General features: G+C 46.6%; 1 protein-coding gene across 2 annotated transcripts in view; it reads left to right on the top strand.

The window, feature by feature from the left end:
• CD28 (CD28 molecule) overlaps positions 1–15,875 on the top strand; it is a 161,984-nt gene that overhangs the window by 38,560 nt on the left and 107,549 nt on the right. The gene's annotated exons all lie outside the window — the stretch shown is intronic.

Raw genomic sequence — 15,875 nt, 5'->3', positions numbered from 1 at the left:
CTGAAAAAATATTTGGGCTTCTAGCTGTGTGTGGGACTTGTTCTATTGGTCCATCTATACTGACCTCCATCAGGTTGCAAATTGAATATAATTTTTTTCTGCATCTAGCTCTGAAAAAATATTTGGCCTTCTAGCAGTGTGTGGGACTTGTTCTATTAGTCCATCTATACTGACCTCCATCACGTTGCAAATTGAATATAATTTTTTTCTGCATCTAGCTCTGAAAAAATATTTGGGCTTCCAGCTGTGTGTGGGACTTGTTCTATTAGTCCATCTATACTGACCTCCATCAGGCTGCAAACTGAACATAATTTTTTTCTGCATCTACCTCTGAAAAAATATTTGGGCTTCTTGCTGTGTGTGGGACTTGTTCTATTAGTCCATCTATACTGACCTCCATCAGGTTGCAAATTGAATATAATATTTTTCAGCATCTAGCTCTGAAAAAATATTTGGCCTTCTAGCAGTGTGTGGGACTTGTTCTATTAGTCCATCTATACTGACCTCCATCAGGTTGAAAATTGAATATAATATTTTTCTGCATCTAGCTCTGAAAAAATATTTGGCCTTCTAGCAGTGTGTGGGACTTGGTCTATTAGTCCATCTATACTGACCTCCATCAGGTTGCAAATTGAATATAAATTTTTTCTGCATCTACCTCTGAAAAAATATTTGGGCTTCTAGCTGTGTGTGGGACTTGTTCTATTAGTCCATCTATACTGACCTCCATCAGGTTGCAAATTGAATATAATTTTTTTCTGCATCTAGCTCTGAAAAAATATTTGGCCTTCTAGCAGTGTGTGCGACTTGTTCTATTAGTCCATCTATACTGACCTCCATCAGGTTGCAAATTGAATATAATATTTTTCTGCTTCAAGCTCGGAAAAAATATTTGGGCTTCTAGCTGTGTGTGGGACTTGTTCTATTAGTCCATCTATACTGACCTCCGTCACGTTGCAAATTGAATATAATTTTTTTCTGCATCTAGCTCTGAAAAAATATTTGGGCTTCTAGCTGTGTGTGGGACTTGTTCTATTAGTCCATCTATACTGACCTCCATCAGGTTGCAACCTGAATATAATTTTTTTCTGCATCTAACCCAGACAATAGTTTTGGCCTAATACCACAGTTTGGCCACTCAGCTCCGCTCGGTTCCCATCCATTGTTTTTTTGTGCAAACAACTCCAGAGTTGTAAATTAGTTAACCACCAAAATGAGTGGAAAAAGGCCTGCTTCTGGTGGAAAGGGGAATAGGCGTGTTGGGAAGGGGAAAAAAGGTTGTGTCCATGGAGTAGGTGTTAAAGCAACAGTAACATCTGCAGAAGAAAGACCATCTTCCAGCAAAACTAAAATGTCTACTTCTTTTAGCGGACAATGTGATAAGATCCCTTTCTTACAGCCACGCCAATCGCTACAAATTCCAGATGAGGAACACAAACAGCAGGTGCTTCAACGGATATCAAGTGCTCCTTTAAGTGGGCTCTCCTCCACATCAACTTCAACATCACAAATACTCCAGTCCTCAGAGGTGCCACCCCAATCGCACTTGCTTCCTCACAGCTCCCAAATCTCCAGCTGCCCGTCTGAGTAAGAGGTAGAACAGATGGTTGAGTCTGCAGAGCTGATAACTCATACTATAGCCTGGGAATCAGAGGTCGGCTCCAGCGCTTCTGTGAATCCAGACGAGGAAATGATCTGCACTGATGCCCAGAATCTTTATGAGTCGGATTCAGGACCAGACGCAGAAGGTTCTGACCATAATGTAGACCCTCATTCCCAAACTGTAACTCCTTTTGGTGGAGACAATGAGGAAGACGATGCTGAGACTCAAATACCTGATTGAAGCGACAACTTTAGTTTTTTGTCAGGGCAGGAACAGGTTGGCTCTGAGGACGACGGGTGTGATAACACACAGGATGATGAGGTTGGAGATCCCACTTACTGTCAACCCACCGTCAGCCAAGAGATGAGGTCAGCAGAGGAGGTGGAGAAGGATGCTAGTGACGACTAGGTCAGGTTGCGCCTTCCTGGACAGAGACGTAGTACTGGAAGCACGTCAACAACTGCATTCTCAAACACAACTCTGCCTCTGACCACAAGTCGTGGTGGCTCTTCAGGTCGCATGGGTGCTAAGCCTTGCATAGCCTGGGCATTTTTTCAGATCGATAAAGATGACCCAACTCGTGTTATCTGTAACATTTGTCAACAAAAGCTAAGTAGAGGCCAAAAAATACATAGTTTGAGTACTTCATGCATGAACCGGCACATGGACATGAAGCATAAGTTGCAGTTGGAAGATCACTGTGCTACAATGCGGCCTAGCCGGCCGGGCCAACCACCATCTGCCCCATCTTGTGCGTCTGCGGCCTCTTCATCCTCTGTGACTGAGGGTACAGCAGTCACACCTGTTTTGGGACGCAGACCTGCCACCTCTTTACCCGCAACAGCCAGCGTGATTGGCAGGTCATCATTTTCTTTGGAGGTGGTAACACCAGCTGGTGTTGAGCGCTGTCCGACATCGATAGCACCACCTTTGGATCAAGGCAACCTAACATGTCCGCCTGCATCTTCCTCACAGACCGGCAGTTTGCCGGGGACACCCTTATCAACACCGTCTAAGCACAACAGCCAGCCCTCAGTCCCTCAGATGTGGACAAGTAAAAGACCATTTCCTCCTAGCCATGAGAAAGCTAAGAGGTTGAATTTCACCATCTGCAAGCTCTTGGCCACAGAAATGCTGCCTTTCCGCCTGGTGGACACAGAGGATTTTCGAGACCTTATGTCCGTTGCAGTGCCCCAGTACCAGATGCCCTGTCGGCACTACTTTTCAAAGAAAGGTGTGCCTGCGCTCCACCAGCATGTCGCACAAAACATCACCGCTTCTTTGAGAAACTCTGTGTGTGACAGGGTGCATTTCACCACAGACACTTGGACGAGTAGGCATGGACAGGGGCGTTACATGTCGCTGACTGGGCACTGGGTAACTATGGTGACAGCAGGACAAGGGGCTGCTGTCCAAGTCTTGCCGTCCCCACGAGTTGTGCGTCAATCCTCTTTATGTCAAAGTTCCACCACTGCTTCTGCCTCCTCAACCTCCTCTCGGTCTTCCACCTGCACCCAAAGCCTGTCTGGTCATGCCACAAGCTTTCTAACTGCGCAGAAGGGATCCTGCACACCTCCTTACTATGCTGGCAGTAGGGCTCAACGTCATCAGGCGGTTTTTACTTTGAAATGTCTGGGAAATGTGAGTCACACAGCTGAGGAGTTGTGGTCAGCTCTGGAGAACCAATTTCATGAATGGTTGTCTCCACTGGACCCGAAACCAGGGAAGGCCGTGTGCGACAATGCTGCAAACCTGGGTGCGGCCCTTCGCCGGGGCAATGTCACACACGTGCCTTGTATGGCTCACGTGTTGAACCTGGTTGTCCAGCAATTTTTAGCCCACTATCCCGGACTAGATGGCCTTCTGCAGAGGGCACGGTCGCTGTGTGCTCACTTCCGCCGTTCGCATCCCGCAGCTCAGCGACTTACATCTCTACAGAAGTCGTTGGGCCTGCCACTTCACCGGCTAAAATGCGATGTGCCTACCCGGTGGAATTCAACTCTGCACATGTTGCAGCGACTGTGGCAGCACCGACAAGCCCTGGTGCAATACGTTCTGACGTATAGCCTAGGCCAACTTGATCCAGAGGTGGGGCAAATCACGCTGGAGGAGTAATCACAGATCAGGGACCTATGCACCCTTCTGCACAGTTTTGAAATGGCGACGAAGATGTTTAGTGCTGACGATGCCATTATCAGCATGACTATTCCGGTGATTTACATGCTGGAGCACATGTTAAACAGAATTCAGCGTCAGGTGGTGGCACAAGAGGAGGTGGAGGAAGTAGAGGAGGAGGAGTTGTATGCGGAAGGGCTAATATCTGCAAGGTCCAGACGGTCGGCAGCACCTAGGCGGCAGGCATGTGAGGGTGGGGGAGATGGTTTTACCAGGGCGCATGGTAGCAGCCAAACTAGTGAGGAAGGTGTAGGAGCCCAGTAAGAAGTAGAGGACGAACTGATGGAAGACTCATCAGATGAGGGAGACCTTGATCACATTTCTGTTGTGCGAGGTTGGGGGGAGAGGACAGAGGAAGGAAGCATGATTGTTACCTCGCCACCAACACAACAGGGACTTCGTGCTCCTGGATGTGCAAGACACATGAGTGCCTTCTTGCTGCACTACCTGCAACATGACCCTCGAATTGGGAGAATTAGAAAAAATCCTGACTACTGGGTTGCCACATTGTTAGATCCCCGATACAAAATTAAATTTGAAGAAATATTTCCTGCCACAGAAAGGGATGCACGCATGCAGGAGTATCAGCAGAGACTGTTGCAGAATCTTACATGTGCTTTTCCGCAAATCACCAGTGGTGCACGTAGTGAATCTCACAGTTCCAACTTGCCAACCGTGGGACCGTCGAGTGTTCAGCACTCAAACCGTAACAGAAACACAGTATCTGCTGGTAACATCAATTTTATGGAATCATTTCACTACTTTTTTAGCTCATCCTTTGCAAGGCAACAGGAGACAAGAAGTCTGACAAATAGTCAACGCCTAGAGACAATTGTACAGGAGTATCTCCAAGTAAACATTGAAGCCATGACTGTGTCACTGGACCCTTGCTCTTTTTGGGCTTCCAATCTGGATAAATGGCCGGAGCTCGCCACTTACGCCTTGGAGATCTTGTCATGCCCCGCAGCCAGCGTTCTGTCTGAACGTGTGTTCAGCGCTGCTGGTGGTGTGCTGACAGATAAGCACACGCGGCTCTCCACTGATAATGTAGACAGACTCACGTTCATAAAAATGAACAAATCATGGATCCGAAACGACTTTTCTACCCCTGTGTCATCCTGGGGAGAGGAAAAGCTTCATGATTGGTTAAAATCACCTCACCAACCGTTTTAAGCTTTCAAATTACTAATCATGTTTATCTGTATCTTGGCTGGAAAATAATTTGGGCTTTGTAGCAGTGTGCAGTACTGATTCTATTAGGCCATCTATACTAAGCTCCACCAGATTTAAAATTAAAAATAATTTTTAGCTGCATCTAGCCCGGAAAATAATTTTGGGGCTCCGAGATGCGCAAGACACATAAGTGCCTTCTTGCTGCACTACCTGCAACATGACCCTCAGATTGTCAGAATTCAAAGTAATCCTGACTACTGGGTTGCCACACTCTTAGATCCCCCACACTCTTCGATCAACCTTTTCATTTTAATAAAGAACAAAAAAATGGTCATTTTTGAAATTATAAGCATTAGCAGGTTATTAGAAACTGAAATCAAACAGTTTTCAACTCAAAATTTTATTCTAGGTGATGTTACATTTGCACATAGGACCCCTTGTTCGAAAGGAGCTTCTGAACTCTCTCGTCCATTGAATTTGTCAGGTTTTGGATGGTTTCTGCTTCAATTGTTTTGCATGAGGACAGAATGCCCTCCCAGAGCTGTTGCTTAGATGTGAACTGCCTCCCGCCATCATAGACACTCCTTTTGATGATGCTCCAGAGGTTCTGAATGGGGTAGAGGTCTGGGGAGCATGGGGGTCACACCATAAGTTTGTCCCCTTTTATGCCCATATCAGCCAGAGATGCAGATGTGTCATGTGCAGCATGAGATGGTGCATTATCATGCATGAAAATGATCTTGCTGCGGAATACACGGTTCTTCTTCTTGAACCATGGCAGGAAGTGCTGTTTGAGAAACTCCACATACATTATGGAATTCATTTTTACCCCTTCAGGGATCCTAAAGGGGCTGACAATCTCTCTCCCCATGATTCCAGCCCAAAATATTACTCCACCTCCTCCTTGTTGGCACTGTAGCCGTGTTTGCGTGGGGTGTCCATCAACCAGCCATCCTCCACTCCATCCATCTGGACCATCGAGCGTTGCACGGCACTCATCCGTGAACAAAACAGTTTTGAAATCAGTCTTCATGTAATGTTTGGCCCACTGGAGCTGTTTCTGCTTGTGTGCAGTGGATAGAGGAGGTCGACAGGATGGCATACGCACAGCTGCAAACCTCTGAAGGACCCTGCATCTTGCTGTTCGTGGGACGTTGGAGGCACCAGCAGCTTCAATAACTTGTCTGCTGCTACGACAAGGCTTTTTTGCCGCTGTTCTTTTAACCTGACGTAATTGCCTGTAAGAAAGAGTCCTCAATTTGCCCTTATCAGCACGCACACATGTGTACTGTGAATCAGCTACATACTTCTTGATTGCCAAGACAATACATCCTGATCATCGCACAATGTTGATTGTAGTCATGCCTTGACCTAAACACTCCACAATTTGTTGCTTCTCAGCAGCCGACACATCCTTTTTCTTTCTCATTTTGGCAGAAAATGTAGGCTGCTTAATAATGTGGGACAGCCTTCTTAAGTAGTCTTGCCGTTCATTGGACACACTTGCCAAACTAATTAGCACAGGTGTCTGCAATTGCTTACAGTGATATATAGAGCCCTGACACACATCACCATCAATGAGTTTAACTGACAAACAAAAAAATTCTTCCCTTATCACTCCTAAACACTTTTTGCATAATAATTTGGAACACAGTGTACATGTGCTTTTCCACAAAACACCAGTGGTTCACGTAGTGAATCTTACAGTTCTAACTTGCCATCCGTGGTCTGTATGGAGTTGTTCAATAAAGGGCCCAAAATTAAGATAACATAGATGGGAGAGGTCTCTATGAATAGGAATTCCTAAGAATTTGATACCCTGTGAGGGCCAGGCAAAGGGAAAGTTGGACTGGATGAAATCCTGTATGGATTTGGGGAGGGAGACATCGAGGGCCTCAGACTTCGCTGTATTGATTTTAAAATTTGACCATGTAACAAAGTGATCTATTTCAGCCATAACAGCAGGGATGGATATATGTGATTGAGTGATATATACTAGGACATCATCAGCAAATAGAGAGCACTTGTACTCGGTGCCACCCACCTCAATCCACCTAATATTGGGGTTATGGCGAATTGATGAGAGCAAGTGCTCCGTCACTAGGATGTATAAGAGAGGGGACAGAGGACATCCCTGCCTTGTCCCTTTGGTGATTATGAAAGGTGATGAAAATGTTCTGACGCGCCCCCTGGGCCTTGGGACATCCGGAGCCGGACCCTTTTTGGTGGATGCTGGTGATTGTAGTCTCCGTGGCGGCGACCTGGTTCCGTGGCTCAGGGCGGTCAAACCAGTGGCGGAACTATTTATGTGGTTTTGATGTTTAAATGTCCGACTACGCCACCCGTGGATTGCGGTCAGAGTGAACCGCCGCTGCAGGGCAGACCGCTGAGGCTGGTGTTGTGGGTGCAGCAGAGCGTAGCATAACTCCCCACGGAAGGAGTATAGCCTCAGGGCAGTGTATGCGGAGGATGGGGGTGATGGTGCAGGGCAGCAGCAGTAACGACACGGAGTCAGTGATGTAGTCCAGGGCCTTTACTCACAGTTCTTATTATCCAGACCACTTCTGCAGGTAACGGCTGCCCACGTCGTACTGTGCTCACCAGGTGAGGGGCTCAGACAACTCCCAGATAACTTTGGAGTGCTTCACAGGACCCCCTTTGTGTGTCCTTTGTCTTGCCTTTCTTACCAACCCTTCTGTCCGGCTGCCTCGGGCCTCCTCTTGGTAAACTTGGCGCCAGTTTCCCTGACCCTATGTGCTGCCCTCCTAGCGGGTGTAGCGAGGGGCTGCGCCACATAAAATCTCACAGCCTCCGGTTTGTAGCTGAGGGTCGTTTCCCGCCTCCACTAGTTTCGGGGACCGGTCTCCCCCTTTGGCCTGACCCCTCTACGCAGGTGGATTCGGGCGTGCGGTGGCGACTCGCCCGTCCACACCCCTGGGATCCCTTCATTCCTCGTTCCTGGAGCCTTCTCCGCTCCTCTTCCTTCCTTCTCCCTCTTCCAGACCTGGACCTCTGTTACTATGCCCGCCTCTGGAGCAGAGCTCATGCAGAGCCCCTGCTCCCTGTCACTTCTGCTCAGACTTCTCTGCACTGAACTAAGATGGTGCCCACCTTTTATACTCCCTTCTCAATGCACCCAGGAACTGCTTTCTCCCTGCTCCTGCACTACAGGGTTCCCCTTCCTCAGTGTTCCCTCTCCCCACTCCAGTCAGGGACAGGGACTGTCGTGCCCATCTCAGGGGCATATTGGTCGCCCTGCCCCACGGCAATGTGGTGTAATGCATGCAGGTGTCGGGGTCCTGATCCACACTCCATCCTTACCTGAGAGTGAGATATCACACCTCTGGGTGAGGTGCAATACCTCTGCAGCAACCGAGCCCTCGGGGTGCTACAGTTCCATTTAGCTTCAGCTTAGGTGACTCACTGCGATACAGGGCCGTGATTTTGGCTATAAAAGGATCCCCTAGACCCCTACCCCAAGCTTTTTAAGAGAATAATATATGGCGTGCTAGGAGACTCTATGGAATGCTTTCTCAGCATCCAATGAGAGTATCTAATTACAAATTTTTAACTGCATCTAGCCCAGGAAATACTTTGTGCCTAGTAGCAATGTCTGCTAGTCAGCGGATTATCCCGGCTGTTAAGCAAGCTACACCACCTGTAGTTTGGACACTTAATTTTTTCAAAGGAAATGCGTCGGGACCACGGGATACTCAGTGAAGAGCATCAGGAGGCACCCCAAGGCATAGGGGCTGGGACTGGCGGTAGGACGCCTTGCGGTGGACAGCCGAGCTCAATCCTTATAAAAGCTTTCTAACTGCAGCAGCTTTAGTGGACGCTACTGGAGCTGGAATTACGCGGCTGCTGGCATGAGACTTGCCCTTCAATAGATCCTTGTAAAAGGATTTAAAGTGTATTCATTCAAATTAGAGAGACAATTTAAATTAAAAAGCTTAGAGCTGCCTCCACCACAGGGGGGCTCGCTCGACCCACCAGCGGACAGGCACCAGTATTGGGAGAGGGGGGCTGGCCGTCAGGGTCCACCGCGGCTCTGGCACAAACGGAGGTGGCACGGGCAGGAACGGACTGGCCGTGTCGGCTTCTCACTTTTTGGATTTTAGAAGGGCATGACATGCCTATATCTGTGTCTCCCCCTCCTTGTCACTTTTCCATGTGTTAGTTATGTCTTCTGAGCAGTTTGTCAGCTTTTGGACACCTTTGAAGGTGTTTTCTATGTGTTTCTATGTGTTTTTGTTTGCCTGCCATTGGTTTTAACGGTGTTCGACGAACAGTTCGACGAACAGTTTGGCGAACACAAGGGTATTCGACGAACCGAACCGAACTCGAACACTACGGGGGTGGCTCAACACTAGTTAATAACAATTTTTGGAAATGTGGAGACTCCAAGTTGGGTCTCCATCTGATGGTTTGCCTGTAGTGGAAGGGGTGTCAGAGCCTCATTATACTATTTCTACTCTGGGGAAATTGATGATGTCTGTAAAGTGCTGTTAAATTAATGGCACTATATAAGTGAGTAAAATCAATAAATAAAAATTGATGCCACTTTAGTGGTATCTGCCTATAATTCTTGGAAATGTTTGGTCTTCAAGTTGAGTCTCCTTCATGTGTGTCACCTGAATTTGGCAGAGCTTTCAGAGCACCAGGCCTACACCTGTCACTCATCCACCTGTTTCTGATCAAAGTTAAAGCCAGAAATGCAAGCACTGTCCAATGCTGAAATGTGGCCTGGTTTCAATGCCATGCTATTAGCACAACCAATTTAGATTCTGAAATTTGGACTCCTGGATGGAGCACAATATTAGCACAAAATATTTATATTCTGAAATGCGGCCTACTTTCTGGACCACGTTATTAGCACAAAGAATTTAGATTGTGAAATGTGAATTCCTGGCTGGAGCACAGTACTAGCACAAAATAATTAAAAGTTGAAATGTGGCATGGTTTCTATAACACAGTAGTACGAGAAAAAAAATTTCTACTGTGGAGCCCTAGATATAGCCCTAAATATTTCGGCTTGTAGCAGTGTGTGGGACTTGTTCTATTAGTCCATCTATACTAACCTCCATCAGGTTGCAAATTCAAAATAATTTTTTTCTGCATCTAGCTCTGAAAAAATATTTCGGCTTGTAGCAGTGTGTGGGACTTGTTCTATAAGTACATCTATACTAACCTTCACCAGGTTGCAAATTCAATATAATTTTTTTCTGCATCTAGCTCTGAAAAAATATTTCGGCTTGTAGCAGTGTGTTGGACTTTTTCTATTAGTCCATCTATACTAACCTCCACCAGGTTGCAAATTCAATATAATTGTTTTCTGCATCTAGCTCTGAAAAAATATTTGGCTTGTAGCAGTGTGTGGGACTTGTTCTATTAGTCCATCTATGCTAACCTCCACCAGGTTGCAAATTCAATATATTTTTTTTCTGCATCTAGCTCTGAAAAAATATTTTGGCTTGTAGCAGTGTGTGGGACTTGTTCTATTAGTCCATCTATACTAACCTCCACCAGGTTGCAAACTCAATATAATTTTTTTCTGCATCTAGCTCTGAAAAAATATTTCAGCTTGTAGCAGTGTGTGGGACTTGTTCTATTAGTCCATCTATACTAACCTCCACCAGGTTGCAAATTCAATATAATTTTTTTCTGCCTCTAGCTCTGAAAAAATATTTCGGCTTGTAGCTGTGTGTGGAACTTGTTCTATTAGTCCATCTATACTAACCTCCACCAGGTTGCAAATTCAATATAATATTTTTCTGCATCTAGCTGTGAAAAAATATTTCGGCTTGTAGCAGTGTGTGGGACTTGTTCTATTAGTCCATCTATACTAACCTCCACCAGGTTGCAAATTCAATATAATTTTTTTCTGCATCTAGCTCTGAAAAAATATTTTGGCTTGTAGCAGTGTGTGGGGCTTGTTCTATTAGTCCATCTATACTAACCTCCACCAGGTTGCAAATTCAATATAATTTTCTTCTGCATCTAGCTCTGAAAAATATTTTGGCTTCTAGCAGTGTGTGGGACTTGTTCTATAAGTCCATCTATACTAACCTCCACCAGGTTGCAAATTGAATATAATTTTTTTCTGCATATAGCTCTGAAAAAATATTTTGGCTTGTAGCAGTGTGTGGGACTTGTTCTATTAGTCCATCTATACTAACCTCCACCAGGTTGCAAATTCAATATAATTTTTTTCTGCATCTAGCTCTGAAAAAATAATTCGGCTTGAAGCAGTGTGTGGGACTTGTTCTTTTAGTCCATCTATACTAACCTCCACCAGGTTGCAAATTTAATATATTTTTTTTCTGCATCCAGCTCTGAAAAAATATTTGGGCTTGTAGCAGTGTGTGGGACTCGTTCTACTAGTCCATCTATACTAACCTCCATCAGGTTGCAAATTCAATATAATTTTTTTCTGCATCTAGCTCTGCAAAAATATTTCGGCTTGTAGCAGTGTGTGGGACTAGTTCTATTAGTCCATCTATACTAACCTCCACCAGGTTGCAAATTCAATACAATTTTTTTCTGCATCTAGCTCTGAAAAAATATTTTGGCTTGTAGCAGTGTGTGGGACTTGTTCTATTAGTCCATCTATACTGTAATGCACACGCCCGAACTGACTGGCGTGTGCGTGTTTAGTGGTTCCACTGTGCCATGAACCGGAGAGTGCCTGGAGGGGATTAACTAAGTATCTGCCCGATCCGACCATGGTCGCACGACGGCAGGGAGGAACCGAGCAGAGGGACCAGGGTCTACTCCAGGTCAGACTCCAAACACCGGGGAATACAGGAACAGGCAGACTAGAGCGCAGGTTGGGTAGGGTCCAGTACAGACTGGGAGACAAATTCAGAGCCGCAGATGCGGTAAACAAATAGAGTAAAGCGAAACCGCAGGTGCGGTATACAAGGCTAAGCAGAGCAGAACCGCAGACGCGGTAGACAAGGCTGAGCAGAGCAGAATCGCAGATGCGGTAGACAAGGCTGAGCAGAGCAGAATCGCAGATGCGGTAGACACGGCTGAGCAGAACAGAATCGCAGACGCGGTAGACAAGGCTGAGCAGAGCAGAACCGCAGACGCGGTAGACAAGGCTGAGCAGAGCAAAACCGCAGACGCGGTGGACAGGGCTGAGCAAAGCAAAACCGCAGACGCGGTGGACAGGGCTGAGCAAAGCGATACCGCAGACGCAGTGGACAGGGTTGAGCAAAGCGAAACCGCTAACGCGGTGGACAGGGCTGAGCAAAGCGAAACCGCAGACGCGGTGGACAGGGCTGAGCAAAGCGAAACCGCAGACGCGGTGGACAGGGCTGAGCAAAGCGAAACCGCAGACGCGGTGGACAGGGCTGAGCAAACCGAAACCGCAGATGCGGTAGACAGGGCTGAGCAAAGTGAAACCGCAGACGCGGTGGACAGGGCTGAGCAAAGCGAAGCCGCAGACGCGGTGGACAGGGCTGAGCAAAGCGAAACCGCAGACGTGGTGGACAGGGCTGAGCAAAGCGAAACCGCAGACGCGGTTGGCAGGACTGAGAAAGCGAAACCGCAGACAGGGCTGAGCGGGCAAGAACCGCCGGAGCGGTAAGCAAGGCAGAGCAGAGGGGACAGGGCTCTGTTCACAAGGAACAGACTGGAAGGGAAAGGCAGAACCAGGTACACACAGGATACTTGCAATGAAGTAGCGAGTGGACTCTAAACTGACAAACGGGAGTACAGAGACAACGAGTAGGAGATAGGTATGGGATCAGATTCTGCAGGAAAAGGGAAGGTACGGACATAGAGAAAAACAGGAAACAGGCTAGGAGAGTATTCAGACAAGAACAGACACAGCAGCAAGATACAGGAGCGGATCTAGGTATGCGGCCCCTAGAAGGCGGAACGAACAGGCTAGGAGCGAGTACACACAGGCCTGGAAATACAGCCTCCAGGATAGGCAGAAGACAACAGGCTAGAAGATAATACAGACAGAACACAGTTCAGACACGGGAACTGATACCGAAGGCAGGAAACATAAACGGGACCTGGCATATCAGTGACCAGAAGCCAACTGACAGAACACAATGCTCAGGCAGGGTTTCTTGGGAGGAGCTGGGTTAAATACCAGGTGACAGACAGCAATAGGCTGAGGACCCACAAGGGGTGTGTGTGCAGCAGGTTCAAGAAACAGGAAGTGATAGGGCGCTGCCCTTAAGCAGCAGAAACAGAGGCAAGAAGACAGCATGGAGGGAAGCCAGGCTAGCAGACTGGATTGGAGATCAAGTGCACGCTCTTGCACAGTGGGAGATGGACCACTATGCAAGGACGCCGCCAGGTATGTTACATATACTAACCTCCACCAGGTTGCAAATTCAATATAATTTTTATCTGCATCTAACCCAGCCAATACTTTTGGGCTAATACCACAGTTTGGCCACTCAGCTCTGCTCGGTTCCCATCCATTGTTTTTTGTGCAAACAACTCCAGAGTTGTGAATTAGTTAACCACCAAAATGAGTGGAAAAAGGCCTGCTGCTGGTGGAAAGTGGAATAGGCGTGTTGGGAAGGGAAAAAAAGGTTGTGTCCGTGGGGTAGATGTTAAAGCAACAGTAAGATCTGCAGAAGAAAGACCATCTTCCAGCCAAACTAAAATGTCTACTTCTTTTAGCGGACAATGTGATAAGATTCCTTTCTTACGGCCACGCCAATCGCTACAAATTCCAGATGAGGCACAAAAACAGCAGGTGCTTCAACGGATATCAAGTGCTCCTTTAAGTGGGCTCTCCTCCACCTCAACTTCAACATCACAAATACTCCAATCCTCAGAGGTGTCACCCCAATCGCACTTGCTTCCTCACAGCTCCCAAGTCTCCAGCTGCCCGTCTGAGTATGGGGTAGAACAGATGGTTGATTCTGCAGAGCTGTTTACTCATACTATAGCCTGGGAATCAGAGGTTGGCTCCAGAGCTTCTGTGAATCCAGACGAGGAAATGATCTGCACTGATGCCCAGAATCTTTATGAGTCGGATCCAGGACCAGACGCAGAAGGTTCTGACCATAATGTAGACCCTCGTTCCCAAACTGTAACTCCTGTTGGTGGAGACAATGAGGAAGACGATGATGAGACTCAAATACCTGATTGGAGCGACAACTTTAGTTTTTTGTCAGGGCAGGAACAGGTTGGCTCTGAGGACGACGGGGGTGATAACACACAGGGTGATGATGACGAGGTTGGAGATCCCACTTACTGTCAACCAACAGTCAGCCAAGAGATGAGGTCAGCAGAGAAGGTGGAGGAGGATGCTTGTGACGACGAGGTCAGGTTGCGCGTTCCTGGACAGAGACGTAGTACTGGAAGCATGTCAACAACTGCATCCTCAAACACAACTCTGCCTCTGACCACAAGTCATGGTGGCTCTTTAGGTCGCATGGTTGCTAAGCCTTGCATAGCCTGGGCATTTTTTCAGATCGATAAAGATCACCCAACTTGTGTTATCTGTAACATTTGTCAGCAAAAGCTAAGTAGAGGCCAAAAAATACATAGTTTGAGTACTTCATGCATGAACTGGCACATGGATGTGAAGCATAATTTGCAGTGGGAAGCTCACTGTGCTACAATGCGGCCAATGCCGGCCGGGCCAACCACCGTCTGCCACGTCTTGTGCATCCGCGGCCTCTTCATCCTCTGTGACTGGGGGGACAACAGTCACACCTGTTTTGGGACGCAAAAAAGTCCCCAGACCTGAATATCATTGAACATCTGTGGGATCATTTGAAGAGGGCTGTCCATGCTCGGCGACCATCAAACTTAACTGAACTGAAATTGTTTTGTAAAGAGGAATGGTCAAAAATACCTTCATCCAGGATCCAGGAAATCATTAAAAGCTACAGGAAGCGACTAGAGGCTGTTATTTTTGCAAAAGGAGGATCTACTAAATATTAATGTCACTTTTCTGGTGAGGTGCCCATACTTATGCACCTGTCAAATTTTGTTTGAATGCAGATTGCACATTTTCTGTTAGTACAATAAACCTCATTTCAAGGCAGAAACATTACTGTGTCCAACAGTTATTACATATATCAAACTGAAATAGCTGTTGCAAGAACACCAATTTTTATAAAACATTAAGCTTAAGATTAATAGGGGTGCCCAAACTGTTTCATATAACTGTATATAAGACCTGGCGCCGCTATGCTCATCACAGTTTACCCCAGAAAAAGGCAGAGTAGGGAGAGCTGCTGCTGAGTCAGGGAGAAATTTGCTTGTTTATAGTCAGTATAGGCATTCCACAACATATATATATATATACACTTCTCAAAAAAATAAAGGTAACACTTAAACAACACAATGTAACTCAAAGTCAATGGGCAGCATGGTGGCTCAGTGGTTAGCACTGCAGCCTTGCAGCACTGGGGTCCTGGGTTCAAATCCCACCAAGGACAACATCTGCATAGAGTTTGTATGTTCTCCCTGTGTTTGCGTGGGTTTTCTCTGGGTTCTCCGGTTTCCTCCCACACTCCAAAGACATACTGATAGGGAATCTAGATTGTGAGCCCCAATAGTGACAGCGATGGTAATGTATGTAAAGTGCTGTGGAATATGTTAGCGCTATATAAAAATAAAGATTATTATTATTATTATTAAGTCAATGACACTTCTGTGAAATCTACCTGTCCAGTTATGAAGCAACACTGATTGTGAATCAATTTCTCATGCTATTGTGCAAATGGAACAGACAACTGGTAGAAATGATAGGCAATTAGCAAGATCCCCCTTATAAAGGAGTGGTTCTGCAGGTGGTGACCACAGACTATTTCTATGTTCTCATCCTTTTTGGCTGTTGTTTTGGTCACTTTTTCATTATGCCATTGCTCTCACCCCTAGAGGTACAGTAGCATGAGGCTGTGTCTACAGTACAACCCACAGAAGTTGGTCAGGT

This window comes from Phyllobates terribilis, unplaced genomic scaffold, assembly GCF_046119375.1.
Source record: "Phyllobates terribilis strain yellow unplaced genomic scaffold, ASM4611937v1 Scaffold_9__5_contigs__length_417890890, whole genome shotgun sequence".
Taxonomy (NCBI): Eukaryota; Metazoa; Chordata; class Amphibia; order Anura; family Dendrobatidae; genus Phyllobates; species Phyllobates terribilis.
Note: the sequence above shows the minus strand (reverse complement) of the source record. Positions and strands in the feature narration are given on the sequence as shown.